The sequence below is a fragment of the Acomys minous genome (genome assembly GCF_964271855.1).
Source record: "Acomys minous genome assembly, chromosome: 10".
NCBI lineage: Eukaryota > Metazoa > Chordata > Mammalia > Rodentia > Muridae > Acomys > Acomys minous.
Genome location: NC_140491.1, coordinates 54,108,856 through 54,123,513, shown reverse-complemented (window position 1 = coordinate 54,123,513; position 14,658 = coordinate 54,108,856).

Genomic DNA, 14,658 nt, shown 5'->3' with positions numbered 1-14,658 from the left:
AGGAACTGAGAGAAAAGGCCCTCAATTTATGCTGAAAGGTGTTGAGTATTGTCTGAGAAATGTCCCCTGACATCTTAGTCACTGCAATATAGCTCTGTCTTCCTTGGGTACCACAAAAGGATGCACATACTCCATTTTAAGGCAGTCAAGACTGGAAAGACAAACTTACACAGTAGCCACCAGGCCAGATTCTAAGACCAGGGTTTGTTTCTACATATTGATTTTCAAATGCGTTGACTAAAGGAGCTAATTTCCCTAAACCTTTGCATACCAGATGGGCTTGCACCTTCCAAGGACTCCTCTTCTTTAAAAGCACAATTCTTGTTCAGTTTCTCCCAGGTGCAGATTCATTAGCTCTTCACTGGCTTTCCTTGTTTGCTGACTACTTGTGGAAAAAGCCATTTACCCTGGTGAATGTCAAGGTTAGTGCAAACTGTCCTTGTCATCAGTCTCTCTGGCAGAAGGTCAGGGCTAAGCGGTCCTCAAATGCACAGCGTCAAACAAAGCAGAGCTGGACTTAACTCACCAAAAGGGAGAAAGAAGGCCTTTGCAGGGGTTGATAAACATTCCTGTGGGCTTTGAGCGCAGATTAACTCCTTCCTTGCTACTTTGAGAAACTGCCTGCCAGACGCTGTGTGCTGTCTGGATGGTCCAAGTATGAGAGATATGTCTATAAAGCCTTCTGCATATGTGTGAGCTATGTTAGCATCTATGTTGGTTGCCACATCAGTATCTCTTTGCATAGTTCCCTTCGGCTGTTTTATTTGTTTAAACAATTATTTTAACTTTCTAAGGGTCCAGTTTGGAAGCCAACTCCTTTATCTTAGCTTATCCTAGTCCCCCAACACTTCTTGCTTGCTTGCTTGCTTGCTTTCTCTCTCTCTCTTTTTTCTTTTTGGTTTGTTTGTTTGTTTGTTTGTTTTTAAAGACAAGACTTCTCTGTGTAGACTTGCCTGTCCTGGAATTACTTTGTAGACCAGGCTGGCCTTGAACTCACAACGATCCACCTGCCTCTGCCTCCCGAGTGCCTTTTTATTTCGTAAGTGCCACCCTTAGTTTACACCTGCAGACAGTTGTGAACCACATATAAAGACCCACTAGGTTCTAAGCTAGTCATGCTTACTTGTCTGGCACAGTGGCCATTTGGACAGGCTTCCCCAATGCCAGCCTGATCCAGCTAGAGGGCTGTCCGCTTGTGGGGAAGCACTGAGCCCAATACCAGTGTTTATGGGGATCTGGCTACTGTTTCGAGTTCTACTGCCCACTGTGGTACAAAGGGCGGTTCTTCTTGAGACACTTGGGACAGCAGTCACACTTCAAGTCCTCCATTGGGTAGGACTTGTCAAACAAGGTGCTTTTTCTTTTGGGTTCCTTTAAGTGAGCATCTGTTTTCCATGTGTCTTTAAAATGCAGCGCACCGAGTATGAAGTGCACTTCAGATGTTGCTGGACTGAACTCAATGAATATTTATACATGTATATATCATATATTTGTATTTGTTACATAACACATACTTTCTATTCCAATACATCAGTCCTTACATTGAATTATGGAAGCATTGACTGCTACGCCAAAGATTTAGCATAAGTCATAGCCAGACAGATAGGTTTTGTTCATGTGAATTCCAATCACATAGCTCATATATAAGGCATGTATTTTTAAGTTAATGCATTAATTTTAGATTTGTGAGTGTGTCTGTGTGTGCATCTGTGTGCGCACGCACATATGTGCATGCACGAGCCATTGTCTGAGTTAACGTGAGCACATATAGCATGCATGTGGAAATCAGAGAACTTCCAGTAACCTATTCTATCCAAGAACTCAACTGCTTGTGAGGCAAGTGCTTTTAGCTGCTGAACCACAACAGCCCTGTGTCAAAATGTTAATTCAGTTGTTTAGTACCCATAATTCACCTGTTATTTCTACATGTGAAAGCCGGTGTTATTCTTGACAAAGTTCCTGAGAGCTCTGTGTGATCTATTTCTTTCAATACCCCATGTTCTGTGCTCCCTTTAAATAGCTTATCCTCAGGGTTTGTCTGGAAATTTTTGTTTATTTCATTCAGAGGTATCTTCGGGGCTCGTGATCAAATCACTGAAATGTCACTCCTGATGTAATTTTGGTGATGTAAATCCTTTTCCAGCATAGTAAGTCCTGTTTTCTACCCTTAAATTCAAAAATCACAAGAAATATTCCTAGCTACATTTGCCCTGGATGGCTCATAGTTGGGTCTTACTGACAAATTTTATGTCATTTGCATTTTGTCTCTTGTATATAGTTCTGTTTTGTTTTCCCGTGGCTCGTGTGTGTCTTTTTCTGGGACTAACCCTGAAGATGTTCCTGCAGTTACCTCTAGAATTCCTTCATCGCCAGAAATGTTTTTCCTTATCTCTTTCCTTTTTTTCCGCCCCTCTGGCAAGGAGACAAAGATATATATAAATAATTACATAACAGTTGAGTTCTTGAAAAGAGAAAATTAACCTGAAAGAAAACAGGGTTCAGAATGATTGCAGGGGTACCCACACTTACAGGAAACTAGAGGAATGGGGTTTCTGTTCCCCAGTTATATCAGTGACATGGGAGACTACAGAAATAAAAACACAGAGATTTTAAATAATTTTAGTACAATAGTTTTGTAATTATTGTGTTTTATCATTAACTATCATTAACCTCGTTTTCTCCTCAACCATAAATCAAACTAGCAAATGAATATATCTATAGTGAAAACGCACTGTCTATAGAGTTCAGTGCTATCCTCCACTTCAGGCTCCCATAGTGGACTTGTTTCCTGTCCCCTGTGAATAAACAGGAACAGCTAAACTCTCTTGTGTGACATGTTCTGAAACCAGCCTTCTATATTTTTATGGAAGACAGACTACCCGTCTTATCTAATCAGTGAGGAGAGGTTCGCTTTGGGCTTTAGTTTTCAGGGTTTTGTTTTGGTCAGACTTGAGCTCCTTGGCCCCAACCTCTGCCGTAAGCTCAGTCACCCATCTCCCATAGCCCCAGCAACTGCCTAGTTAACATAAGGCTTCAGTCTCATGCTCCTGAACACTTCCTGGCATCGGAAAAATGCCAACCAACAGCTCTAGAACTTTCCTCTGCATCTTTTCGTCTTTTACGATGCTTAGTTTTCCTGCCTCTGTTCCCATAACCACTAGACTCATGGAGACAGTGAGCAACTCAGAAACGGAACTCTGCAAACAGTCACTACTGGACCCCTAAGCTTAGAACCCGAAACTCTTTCATATTCACTCACAGGCTTTGCTTCTGTGTTTCCATCCAGACTCAAACTCTCAGTGGCTTACTGGGTGTCGTCATCAAAGCTTCTCCATGTTTTTTCATGGCTATTGAACAGTCTTAAGATTTCCTTTTATGTTTTAACAACTATAAGTGACATTGTAATAAACACAATTTCAAGCTGTCACCGAGATCTTGGGCTGTTGTACTTTTTCTTAAAAGAAACCTGCTCCTATTGCCCCTTCACCAAGAAGGCTCTACTTAGAATCACCCAGAACACAATAAGCCTCCTGTGGAAATCTCTTGCTTTTGATAATCCTGGAAAATGCATACTAGACTCAGCTTGTCCAGGGTACACCGAGGACAAGATCAGTCCTACACTGAGTGCCGTTGTCCCTTTTTCTCCCAGTGGCAAAGCTTCCTGGAGAGTGGTGGCGGACAGGGGACTTTGATGTCCTTGGCTGAATCTCAGGGCTGTTGCTCACTCTGCGCTACCACATGTGCCTTCTGTGTAGGTCAGGAATGGAGGGTTTCACTCAGAGGCTGCACCTGTGAAGAGGAGACAACTCAAGGCTCACCGTCCATAGGTAGGGACAGAGCTACTGGCATGCACACTGGTTCCTCAAGCTCCCTGAGGTCCAGTGGGGAGTCCATGAAGAAAGACAGACACTTGGAACAAAAATCAATACTGTCTCCAGGTAGCCTGAGAACAAGGAACATGGGAACTGAAGAGGTAGAGGAGGAAGTACTTCTATGTCGGCCCCCAGTTCTACAATAATCACCAATTTTTGCACGTTGGTATTAGGAGATATTTCTGAGAGTAAACTATGTGTCCCTTGATATCCTAGCCATTCTAAAATAGCAAACGCAGCTTAAAGAAGTAACCTGGCCGTGAATGGGTTTCTGTCAGGCTGCTCTGTCTCCTTACTACTCGCTAGTATTGCTCTTTTTAATACTATTGCTATTATTATTATTATTATTATTATTATTATTATTATTATTATTATAGATACTTCTTCAGTGCTGATATTTCTGGCAGAAATTTCATATTTAACAAAGCTATAGATTTGCATTCCTTGAGAAAGACTGTTCAGGGGGTGCTGAAGCAGTACATAGATGTTGCCCTGTCACAGGGGTCCGAGACGGGAAGATTACCCCCTAGAACTGTACCCGCAAACAGTGCACCATGTAAGCTTGTTCTGTAGGGTGAAGTGGAATGTCCTGGAGGCGGGAGAGGCCGACCTCTGACGTCACCTGTGCTTGCTCACACTCTTCTCCATTCAGCTGAGGCGGTAGCTGAATCAGTTAAGTATCTTCCTGGCTTCAGTGAGACAAGTGTTCCTATGCACGCCTTATATATTAAAGGTTATATTTGTATATAACACTTTACATTGTTTCATATTTTTTTACCTACTATTCTGGAGAGTGTCTTAGTGTTTGGAAATTCCCTTCATATCTATGACATAGATGAACTTATTTCACATAAACATTTGACTGCTTTTTTTTCCTTTTTTATTGTTATAATGTATTCATATTACATCCCAATTGTTATCTCTTTAATCTTATCTTCGTGCTCCCATCCTCCCTCCTTTTTCAGCTCTATATCCCTCCCCTAGACCTCTGACAGGTGAGGTCCTCCTTCCCCAACATCTGACCACAGCCTAACAGGTTTCATCTGGATAGCCTGCATTCCCTTCCTCTGTGTTCCCACAGGGCCTCCATGCCAAGGGGCAGTGATCAAATAGCAGGCAACAGTGTTAGCGTAAGAGCCAGTCTCCTGGTCTCTCCTCTCCCCTTCTTCATGTGGAGAATGAACTGTCCATTGGCTACATCTGAACAAGGGGTCTAGGTCCTTTGCATGTAATGTGCTCGGTTGGTGCATCAGTTTGTGCATGCCTCCTGGGTCCAGATTTGCTCAACCACGTTCATAGCAACTTTATTTGTAATAGGTAGAATCTAGAAACAACCTCAGCTAAAGAATGGATAAAGAAACTCTTGTACATTTACACAAAGGAATACTATTCAACTATTAAAAACAAGGAAAGCTTGAAATTTGCAGGCAAATGGATGGAACCAGAAATGATCATCCTGAGTGAGGTAACCAAGACCCAGAAGGACACACATGGTATACACTCATTTATAAGTGGATATTAGCCCAATATAGATGTCCTCTGAGAGGCTCCACACAGCGAGAGATCGGGACAGATACAGCCACCAGACTCTGGGAGAAGAGCTGTGAATTGTACGCAAGAGTTGGGGGATGAAAGGGTAGGGGGTGGTGCCAGGAGCTCCAGAAGGAAACATTTGACTGTTTAAATGGTATTGGTTAGCACTGTTTTCAACTATGCCACAGTGAATAAATTCTTACCTGTTTCTTTAACTGTTCTGTCAAGATTTTTTTTAGTAATAAATACTGAAAAGTAGAATTTCTAGTCAAAATAGATAGGAGTTTTGATTTTTATAGTAGCAGGCAAATCTGCCTTTTAAGTCTGCGTGGTCACCAACAATGTTTATCACTCTCATCAGTGTATGTACTGGTTGCTCACTCATGAGTTCTGCTCTGTTTTAGCATAAGTCTTCACCCCTCTTGCCTTTGCCTCATATATTGTCTTTATCCTGTTTGAGAATTAAATATACAGAGACTTGAAAAGGTTTCCTTTATTTTTTTATAGATCCTGGAGTCCATGTGTAATATATTGTTTCCTTGAGGCTTAGAAAATTGCTCACTAACTCTGAGCGTTTTAAATACTAAGATTTTAGAAGCATCCAAATTATACAAACCAGTTCATTGCTGAATGACAGTCAAGGTGAACCTCGGCAGGATCCAATTCACATTATGAGACAGACATGAGGCGGTCCTCAGGATGGCCAACTTTCATGTCTCTGTCCAATAACCATGTGCACTCTCTCCTCAACAAGTAAACTGATGTTCTCATTTGGACACAAACTTTTTCTACTCTTAAAACACAATGTTAAATCATTTAGTACACATTTCCTTTCATATCACTCTTATTTTGCTCAATATTACGTTTCTGAACTCATTCATGTTTCTGCAGATAGCAATAACACACATTCTACAGTTGTATAATGCCCTACTGTGCATATTTACTACTCATTAATTTACATGTGACTTATTAATTTGCATAGTCTGATTCTGGCTGCTATGAAGCATGCTTCATTTGACATTCTTAGATTTTTCTTTTGATAGGAGGTGCTGGGTAATAATAAAATTGCTAAGTAATAAAATAGCTATTAGGGATGATACCAAAAGGTAGCGTTGTTGACAGCTCAGTATGCTAGCAGCAATGTATGACAGTAGAGGACACTCCTCCATGAATTTACTTTCAGCGCTGGGTGCTGAATCCAGGATATACTCATATGCTAAGGAACTGCTCTGTCAACTGCCTACTTCAGGGCTGCAATCCCCAGTGACAGCGTTTCACTGTCAGTCTTTGACTTCATTCTGCTATCTCACAGTAATTTTAATTTGCATTTTTTTCTTCCAGCACCCTTTCATGTGTTCCTTAGCCATCACCCGGGTATTAACTCCTTCAAGACTAAAGCCCAATTTGTCGGTGGTGTGAGGTAGAGGTCAAACCCCCCCCCCCCCAGTGGATATATCTAGGTGACAAAAAAGTTTGATGAAAATGATTTATCTCGGCTTCACGCAGGAAATTGTCACAAGCTGCTCACCATGAGTGTGTGTCTGTCTCTGAATATGCCCTGTCTACTACTGTGTGTTTCAGAACCTCACCCTTACTGACTACAGCTTCCATCTGCTGAGCGCCATAAAACAAGCTCTTGCAACTGGCCTTTTCTATTCTTGCCCAGTTATTTATTTTATTTTACACCACTTAAAAAAGTCCTTGCCAATACCCAGATTCAATCATTCTGGAAATTTGTTTGGGATTATTTTGAATATAAGTATCACAAAACTGCAAATGTTTACGTTCTTGAATCATTCAGTAAATGAACATATTAACTTATTTTGTTTAAAAAATCTTATTTTCTTTTAATATTATGGTTTTTCTATATAGATACCATATACATCTTTTATTAAATATACTCCAAGTAATTTCAATCTATTGCTATGGTTTATTCTGTTGCTCCATCTCCCCTTCTGTGTCTTGGAGGCTAATAGACAGAAATACAATTCATCAATATTTAACTTGTTATATACAAACTATTGGTTTTTCCCTAATGATTTATTTGGGGGAAAAGTCAACTCAAAATAGACCAGGGGGCCTTACTGTAAATCTCAAAAATTTGGTATTACAAAGGAAAAGTCAGAGGAAGATTACAAGCTACAGGTTTGTCCAAAGATTTCTGGGTGTGACTCAACATTTCTAGGTATGAGGAACAAGTTGACTCACTGGGATGCACCAAATTCAAAGGCTTCTGCACAGCAAAGGGAGCAACAGACAAAAGACAGACTATAAAGACTAGGAGAAAATCTTTATTAGCTATTCAGTTGACAAAGATAAACGCTGAAACTATATGATGATTTTAAAAAGCAAAGGACAAAAGAATAAGTAATCCAGTGGATAAATGGCCAAATAAACTCAGAATGTAATGACGATAGTGAAGCAGTAATGTTTTTGGTTTTTTTTTCCAAAATCTTTAGCCATTAGACAGAACTACACTGACATTCCTCTGGATCCAGTCAAAATGGCTATTATGAGAACAAAACAGCAAATGCTGGGGAGAATGGGGGTGCTGTGACACAGTCCCTCTATATGTTTGTTGATGGGACTGTAAATTAGTCCAGACTTTATGGACGTTAATAAGGAATGTCCTCACAGCCCTAAAAGGAGAAGCACCACATGAGCCAGTGCACCACTCCTAGCTGTTCTCTTGAAGGAATCTTAGGCAGAGCACATCTGAAGCATCACCATGCCACCTGAACAGTTCATGATGTCACCCTTGATGCCCATTAGTGCGTGGATGGATAAAGGCGACATGGCACACACACATGACGGGGAACTATTCAGTGGATAAGAATCATGCGATCATGTTGCCTGCAGAAAAGGAGCCACGGGAGCATCCTGTTCAGAGAAATAAGCCAGAATTAGGTGTCTCCTGCTATGCCTCCCAAGAGAAGCCTAGAAACCACGGAAGCAGCATTGTCCCCATAAAATCAAAAGGGAACTTAACAGAGAAAGGATGAGATTTCAAGTGGGTGAACATGACCACGATGCCCTATACACATGCATGAAAACGTCAAACAGAACCCATTTTTTTTTTTTTTGGACAATTCCTTAATTAAAGACAGAATTCTTTTAGATTTTTTTTTTTGGAATTTTTTTATTAATTTATTCTTGTTACATCTCAATGGTTATCCCATCCCGTGTATCCTCCCATTCTTCCCTCCCTCCCATTTTCCCTTTATTCCCCTCCCCTATGACTGTTCCTGAGGGGGATTACCTCCCCCTGTATGTGCTCATAGGGTATCAAGTCTCTTCTTGGTAACCTGCTGTCCTTCCTCTGAGTGCCACCAGGTCTCCCCCTCCAGGGGACATGGTCAAATGTGAGGCACCAGAGTACGTGAGAAAGTAATATCCCACTCTCCACTCAATTGTGGAGACTGTTCTGACCATTGGCTAGATCTGGGTAGGGGTTTAAAGTTTACCGACTATATTGTCCTTGGCTGGTGCCTTAGTTTGAGCGGGATCCCTGGGCCCAAATCTGCCTACCATAATGTTCTACTTGTAGGTTTCTAGGATCCTCTGGATCCTTCTACTTTGCTATTCTCCCATGCTTCTCTCATCCAGAGTCTCAATGAGATGTCCTCCCCTCTGTCCCAGTTTCCTGGTAAGTGAAGGCTTTCATGGGACATGCCCCTTGAGCTAGTATGCAGATATAAGTGAGTATATATCATTTGAGTCTTTCTGCTTCTGGCTTAACTCACTCATTATGATCATTTCTAGCTCAATCCATTTGCTATCTCAGAAAACTGGGAATAAGGCTTCCTCAAGACCCAGCTATTCCACCCCTTGGAATATATCCAGAAGATGCTCCAGCACACAACAAGAAAATTTGCTCAACCATGTTCATAGCAGCCTTATTCATAATAGCCAGAACATGGAAACAGCCTAAGTGTCCACCAGTAGAAGAATGGATAAAGAAACTGTGGTACATATACACTATGGAATTCTTTTAGAATTTATGATCTAATCAAATCATTGTCAGGGAAAGCCTTGGCCTTTTTATTTATTTATTTATGTTTTTGTTTCTTTTACGTCTTACTCGGCTATAACAACTCCAGCAAGATGGAGGCCAACACTGAGACAGCTCCCTGACTCCTCAGCACTGGAGACCTCTCAGCATTTCTCCTTTAAGTGTGATGATGGCTTTAGGTTTATATATATATATATATATATATATATATATATATATATATATATATATATATATATATAATATTTTTTTATTCCTAGCTTGCTAGAATATTTTATTTCAGTGTTTCTTCTAACTATAAATAGCAAATATTTGCAAAATTGCTTTTCTGCATTTACCGAAAATTACATTTTTTGTTTTCTTTTCTCTGGCAATGTGGTGAACTGTATTCATTTCAATGTTAAGTAAGTTTTGAATTTTGGGGGTGAGAACAAATTTGCCACAAAGTTTGAGCATTTTTACTAAGCACTGTGCTCAGTGTGTTTTTATGTTCTTCAAAAGGTTGGAATCTGTGTCTTTGAAGGACATTTACACACATTTTTCCCGTTTGTGCTTTCCTTTGAACATTGGTATACTGATGGGAGTGCTTCCTGCTTCTGTTTGGTGTGTTTTAGAATATGTAAGGCAGTCATCGCTTCCTCACAGAAGAGGGGGTAGACTTCATTTAAGATACTAGCCAAAACGTCTCTCTCCACAGCAGACTTTTAATGCGAAAGTCCCTTTCATCTGGTTCTGTTTTATTAGTCTAAATTTTCTATTTGTGTTTCCCTTTTTGTGAAGGGAAGTTTGCTTGAGAGTTGTTTCATGACAAGAGATGTTCTCCAATATCTAGTTTGGTTCCTCTGCGTAGACACTGTGGCTTGTGGAAAGTCTCTAACAGCACTTTTCGTTATCGGCTTTGGCTGGCTGCTCTCGCTTCTCATCAGCTGTATCAGTGACACTTTTATTTGTTGATTTTGGGGAGACATTCCAGTAATTAACAGTGCCCTCTCTTGCCAATCTGTTTTCTGCTCTTTCATTTGTGCTGCATTTATTCGTTTTCTTTCTTTTGCTGTCCTTGGGCCTTCCCTCGGTTCTTTCACTCCTGCTTTCTTTAGACTGATGCCCACATCATTTTCATCTTTATCTTATATATTCAACTAACTCTGTAATTATCCCTCTAGATTTCTTCAGCTGCAATCTGCATGTTGTGGTATTTTCATTATCATTCATTTCAAAGAAATTTCTAATTTCCTCTATAATTTCTTTTTTGACTCAAAAAAATCTATTTAGAATATATTTCTTCCTTTCCAAACACATGAGAATTTCCTAGTTATCTTTTGTTTCTGTTTTGTAGCTTAATTTGCTCTGTGGTCACAGAACACACTCAGCGTGCCTACAGTCCTCTGAAATGTGTTTAGACTTTCTATATGAGTCAGCAGATGATCTATTTTGGGGACTGTTTCATGTGTGCTTCATACAGATTCACACTCCGCAGATGTTGGACACATACTCCAGATCAATCACGCCTTGTTTGCTAATTGTGTTTTCAACTGGTCCACACTCGTCTTGTTTCGCTCTCTACTTTGTTTTATTGGTTAATGAGAGAAGTATGTTAAAGGGTACTACCATGTTTATAGATTTCATCTCAATTTTGTTAGTTATTTTTGCATTATATACTTGAAGTTGTGTTTGGATGACTACAGCAAAATAAAATTATGTTTTTCTTGCCTAGTGATTAGAATCTCTTGCCATTGTGAAGTCTCCTCTTTAATTATTTTGAGTGACTTTTACCTGGAAGTTTTTGTCTGATAATAATATAGTTGCACGTCCTGGCTGGCTTTGATTCTGTAATTTCTATTCCTTTGCTTTATGTTCTGCTTTATTGTCTAAACTCTGTTTTCACTAGCTTTTTAGATGGACTTTATTTATTTACTTTAGTCTGACAGTTTGGGGGCATTTATTATGATTATATTAACGTGATAACTAATTCAATTTTTTAAAATCCAAAATCACTTTCTATAGCATTATCTCACTTCTTTTTGAATTTTTGTCTGATTTTTTTTTCACCAAGTGAAGTATTTTGTTTCTGTTTGTTTGGCTATTGTGCTTTTTCCTTTTATTCCCGTGGCTGTTACTTTTTAACAATTTTATTTTACTTGTTAAACTAGCTATTAGAGTATATGTTTTGACTCATAAAAAGCTAATAAAAGATGATGCTTTCACCTTCTCCCAGCATTTCGAGGACTACAAAACACTTTAGCATTCCACTTATCATTCACACATCTGGCAAGCTTCTGTTGTCATATTTTAATTGTGTGTTCTTGTAGGCTTATGGGTAAAACCCACAAAATATGTTATTCATTTTACTTATTTTTACAGTCAATATTTATTTAGATTCACCCATATGTTTAATTTTCAAAACTCAATTAGCTTCTTTCTCCAAACAATGAGCTATATCTTTTTTTTTCCTTAAAGAATGCTCTTTAAACTTTCTTTTAATGAGCTACACTTACCAGTGAAGACTTTTTGTTTTCTTCTAAAATGGTTTTATTTCAGAAAGGCATTTCCGTTGATGATAAACACTGAGTTAACCTTTCCTTCCTTTAATCACTTGGAAAACAACACCTCCATGTGGTCTCCTTTCCACTGTGCCTGTGGGGAGATCTGTAGTTAGCCGGGCTGTGGCTCCTCTGAAAGCAACTGGTGTTTCTTCTGGAAAGCTTATGCTCCGTCTCTGTCCTGTCTTTGGCTCTTGGGGGTCTCGCCATAACAGACTTCAGCTTCTCTTGCGGTGTGTATTTGGGGCGAGGATTCATGTGCCTCCACTCTTCAGCTGTGGTTTTGGTGTGACCTGTGTGCCAGATCTTCCCAGTTGGCTCGGTCTTCTGTTAGTTTCTCTGTCTATTCCACTGTGCTGCATTTAATACTTTTTTTTTTTTGGACTTAGTGACTATCCTGCTCCTAATTCCAGCTCTGCTTCAGGAGAGATGAGGGGTTTGTTGGTGGCAGCTGAGGATATTCAAATCTTTCTTTTGTTCTTGAACCAAGATTGACTTCTGAGTGTAACATCAGAAGAAACACAAGAGGAAAGACCTGCCCCTGCCCCTCCCCCCCCCAAAAAAAGCTGTTGCTAAGAACAAACAGAAACAGCAAAATCAAGGTAGAAACTCTGTGGTCTTTTTAAAAAATCATATCTCTTCTCTCTATATATTCTTAAAGCAATTGAAAACAAAATGCTCACTATCAAGAAAGACAAGAAAAGTAGTAGGTCCCATGGCCACAGAGCAGTCTGTGCAGAACCATCTGGGAGATGGTCCCAGGAGACACCTTCTCACAGGGCACTGGCTCTCTAGCCTAGGTCCAGTGCACACTCTCCAAAACCAGTCTTTTCCCTCTGGCAGTTGCTGAAACAGTTGGTAAGAACTTCTGTGTGTCATTGTAGGACCAAGGTTGTGGGGAGTACACTGTTGCTTTCTACCACCTGCCAGAGAATCCACTGGAAACACATCTCAGGACTCTTCCTGTCTCCTTCTACCACTGGAAGGTGTCTTTATTATCCTAAGCTGTAACTCCCATCACACACTGCCACAGACACTCCTGATCTGTACTGCCTTTGGTGCCAAAGGCCTTCAGACGACTGTCCCAAATTCTGGAAGCCACGGCTCTCTCTGTCAGGGAGAGGGGCTGTGTTGTATTGTTCCTGAGAGAAGAGAGCCCCTCAGCAAAGGCTGAAGAAGGAAAAGTGTTCCATGTTCAACATGGCTTCCATTCTCTGGAGCTCCTGGCAATCAGACAATCTTGTCATGAGGCGAATATTGTGGGTGGATCCAGAGAAGGGAGAGTGAGGCTGGGTCGGTGAGTTTTCAACAAAACAAATGGCCACATCAAACACTGCAGGCAATGTGTCTGTAAAAGGAAATTGGGGAGAAGGGAAACCTGGGGTTTTCTGTTAATTCTCTGGAGAAGATAAGACATCCCCGAACCACCTTCCTTCACTTTTGAGCCTTAGTTTATCCATGGTTGTATTCTCACAAGGAAATTTACTTTTATAGACCTGCTTTGCCGTTTCTCCTTTATTTCCCCAAATCTCCACACTCATTTTTCAAGAATGTCTCAAAATTAATTACTACTTAGCAAAAGTTTTTAAATTTTTGCCAAAAATAAAGGAGTTTAAAAGGGTTCAGAAGCTGTAAGGTTGAACTTCCTTCCCTCGGTGCCTCAGCAGGCTACAGACTGAGACAAAACCTTGTGTTATCTATTCTAGAACCTCTGAAATTAGAGCTTCCCTGTAAGGGAGCAGCACGCTGTTAGCTCATCTTAATCACTGCCTCAAATTGTTGTTAACATCTATGTAAAACATCTCCAAATCCTTGTCAATTCTAAAAAAAATTAAAATGCCAGCTCTCATTATTTGGGCTTCAACTTAAATTTTTAATTAATTTGTAACCATAGTACCATATATAAATAAATAGAAATAGACATGCATTTGTCATATGTGTAGCAAGTAAAGAGTGAGGTATAAAATCTCATGAGTCTGGCTTTCATGACCTTAATTCTTCATCCTGCTTATTGAAAATGGAGACAGAGAGAGAGGCAAACAGTATGGAAATACGGAAGCACCAAGAGGCCCGAAGAGACACACATCCTCCCTGCCTCCCATAGACCAGGGACAGTCAGAACTCACCTGAAGGCTGGTGACCACTCTGGTTCTCTGTTCAGTCTTAGTCAAATGGCGTCCATTGGACTAACAAGTAAAACTCGTTGTGTGAATCGCACAACTCTATTAGGATAATGCTGTCCTGTGCAAATGCTCTTAGTTCCGTTAGTTTCTATGTGAAACTTCTTAGAAAAACTAAAAAGCCATTTGCAGATGGAAGAAAGATTATATCATACAAGGCAGAATAGCATTGTACTAACTAGAGTCATAAAATGCAGAAACACCCACCGACGCAGCTACAATCTGCACCACATATTTTGTGTGTGTGTGTGCGTGTGTGTGTGTGTGTGTGTGTGTGTGTGTGTGTGTGTGTGTAAAATGTGAAGGAAAACAAAATGTTTTTTTCATTTCTATGACTAATATTCTTCTACAACTAAAAGTGTAATTTTCTGCTTCTGATGTGTGTTCTCATCTGGCTGGACATATTTTATAGCCCTTCTGTCTCTTAGAAGTGACACTTCGTAGAGGGGAGGAGGCAGGGTTTTGCAAGAAGTTTTCAAATATGCTGCTAATGAATGAATGGACAATTAATTACTTGCTAA